We start from the raw sequence: 3,363 nt of genomic DNA on the forward strand, positions 1-3,363 counted from the left end.
TCAGTTGCTAGTGAGGAAGACTTTGCTATAATCATAAAAATAAAGGTCTCTACATAGTTCCCGGCTTGGATGAATGGTTCTACCAAAAATCTTTGATGTGTATGGAACCTTTACACCATGTGGTGGTTCTTCTATGGCGTTGTTCCAAACCTCTTTTCACACCTTTATTTTTAAAAGTGTAAGAAATATATTGTCACTGTCCAAAGAAAACCATGGATCTCCATTTTTGAAGATTTTTATTTCTCTACATCATTTCAACACACCAACTGTCCTTTACTTTGTGTGAGAATTTCATGATGAATGGACCAACAGAAATGCTCTAAAACCACTTAAAATAAAAGCTTTACATTAACTTACATTGCAAGGTAAGAGTGTTTTTGCCTTCTCCTGTAAAGTTATTATTTTGGAGATGCTTGTTTTTCTTTGGACTGTGACTATATGCAAGGCTGTTACAACTATGTGTGAGAGATGAAAATAAAATAAGCTTTGCTTAAAACAGTTGTGCACATGAAAACCAAAGACAATGTTTAGCTACAAAGACCTGCTTATGCTTAAAGCATTTGTCCAGGTTGAGTACATATCTACAAGGCTGATGCTGCAGGAAAGCATCCTCAAAACAAAATATCCCTCCCCACCCACCACCCAGTTTATCACTAACACCATTCAGCAAACATACCATCCAACAAGCACTCGCATACACGCACAGCCCGCCTCTAGCATGTGCAATCTCTCACGCAGCAGCGGCCCTGGCGATAGCTCTTTCGTGAACCAGTGATCCTCTGTGTTCCAGTGGCCCAGGACTGCCGGTCCCCCTGCCAGTAGATACAGGCTATTTAAATGCTCCATTGGAGAGAGATTAAAGTTTATGCAAGGTCACTGGGGATGTGATAATTATAATCACAGGTTTTTGGCTCGGCAATGACAGCCATTTGTTATTTTCAGTTGAGTAATTCCCGCGGCCCGAGGATGTTGACAAGCGTGCACTGATTTAGTGGCCTACGGACCCCCTCCTCCCTCGGCGGTTCCCCCCACCGCCAGCCAGCCAGCGAGCCAGCCAGCCAAAGCTGAGCCAGACCAAACCAGAGACTGACACTCCCTGTGGGACAAACGCATCGTTCGGTTACAAAGAAATAAAGGGGGAAGAGGAACCCCCCTCACAGAACACCACAGGCTGGATGCCTGGATCTTTCGTAGAGTACTAAATCGGAAACCTGCTCAAAGCACAGTACAGTGAAGATACCACAACATCGGTTGCTGGAAAAAAAATATATTTGTACATATTTTTGCTGCTGTAATAAAATCTCATATCTTTAAAATGCTAACTTAAAGAGCAGCAAAAAAATGGTAACTACAATGAATGTTAATGTCTATTTTATTATTATATAATTCTTGGGCCATGAGTATTGGTCCATTTATCATGAAACATTGAATGCAGTAAAAATTGCATTATTAAACGTATTAAACTCTTAAAATATTAGCTTTCGTCTTCTATTTTGCTGTATGTTCCTCCATCATACACCCCAATAAACTCACAGCCATCTGCAGGAGTCAGTGGCCAGTGGAGCCGATACCTTGCCTCTGGCATTCGGACGCCTTGTATTCAAGGTTAGGATCTGCAGCTTATTCACTGCCTAATTTGTAGTGCAACTGTAGCATACTTCCCCATCAACACACGAAGGACAAGCAAACCGCCATCAAGCAGCCGAACTGGGTGAGAGAAAGAGAGAGAGAAAAAACATTCATTAGGCATTCCACTCCAAAAGCCTTAATCCCAATTGGATTTGTGAGGAATGTGAAGGCAATGCAATTGCGCAATTTGCACACAAAGTGGTCTGAATTGATCTAAAATAAACCCTCAACTTTAAATGTGCAAAAAAAGACTAGCAGATAATTACATCATTTAGGAAATTGATTGCCGGGGAGTCAATGCAAGAGCTTTCGGAAACTGAAGATAAATGGCAACAGTGCCCGTTTTAAAGGAGCCTTTGACGATGACCAAAGAGAGATTAAATATTTCAAACGGCACAAAAAAAAAAGGTAAGGACAAAAATCAAAGCGCTTCAGGAGGGGACAATGGAAGACAGAATTAGGGCCAACAAAAGATTTCATTAAGCCAAACAAGGCTTAACTACAAAATCAATATGTCATAATTAAAGCTAGAGCCATGCCTTTAGAGCAGAGAAAGAGGTGAGGTAAAAGGGACTTATTTGGCCTAAATGATGGTCAGGGTTATTAAGATTAGACGATAAATGCATTTCCCGCACAAAAGAATCTACTCAATACACGCTATATTTTTTTCTCTTTTGGAGATGGACCCTCCTTTCAGGACTGGTATCTGAAATGAATAGCTGGGGATATTTCAGTGAGACTGGATAAACTGGGTGGAGTATAAACACAAAAATCAAAAAAGTCTTCAAGTCCAGTTCAGAGTCCAAAAGGCCAGTTTATTTATGCTAAATAATTTAAATAATGTATTATTATCTTTATCAACCAGATTGTTCATTTATAAATTGATTTTTTTAGATGCTAAATATTTATTTAATAGGCATTTGATTCCGCTGGATGCACATATGAGAGAAAACCAAGTTGTAATAGGGAGGTTGAACTTCTGAAGCACTGACAGCTGCTTTGAAGAGAATTTGGTCAACCTTACTGAGCTGGTGTCCATATAACTACAGTGCACACTGTGCAGATATAGTTAACAATGAAATCGCTCTCTCTTTACCTTTTGAAAGGAACTCATTCTGTCACTCTGAAGTTATTAACCGAAATCATGGATGAGCAGAATGGTATTTCACGAGCGGAGCACTGATCAGTCTCTGTGATGGCTGCTTTTTAGGGCTCATCTGGGTGGAAAGAGGTCATAATTTGAGTGAATTCGTTTAAGCCGAGCTCCGCTCCGGGTGCGGAGAAAAGGGGGGATTTAATGCATTACACTTGAGTGGGAGTACAGAATACCTGCACGCGCAGCTGACAAATGAACATTTGTTCTGCCTCATCTGAATTTTATGAATAGAGTGATATAATCAATCTGAAAGGCACTGTTAGCCTTTGCCGTGCTCTCACCTTTCAGGGCGCTCATTAATCTGTATTTGTCGGTAACAAGTTCTCCTGAATAAGAATTTGCAGCTCTTCTGTCCAAACATTTTATTTGGAATACATAAGAACGTACCGGTCCTCGGAAAGGTGCATGAGAACCGAAGTTTAACAGTGGAACGTGCATTTGGCAATGACAAGACCGTCCTGCAGGTCACTCTGAGGTCACATGCACACCTCCAGGCCATGGGAATGGTCAATACACACATTGTGCCTGACATACAATGAGTATTTTATTTGGTCCGGTTTCTATTAATTAGCTTTTAT

Source organism: Colossoma macropomum, unplaced genomic scaffold (assembly GCF_904425465.1).
Source record: "Colossoma macropomum unplaced genomic scaffold, Colossoma_macropomum, whole genome shotgun sequence".
NCBI lineage: Eukaryota > Metazoa > Chordata > Actinopteri > Characiformes > Serrasalmidae > Colossoma > Colossoma macropomum.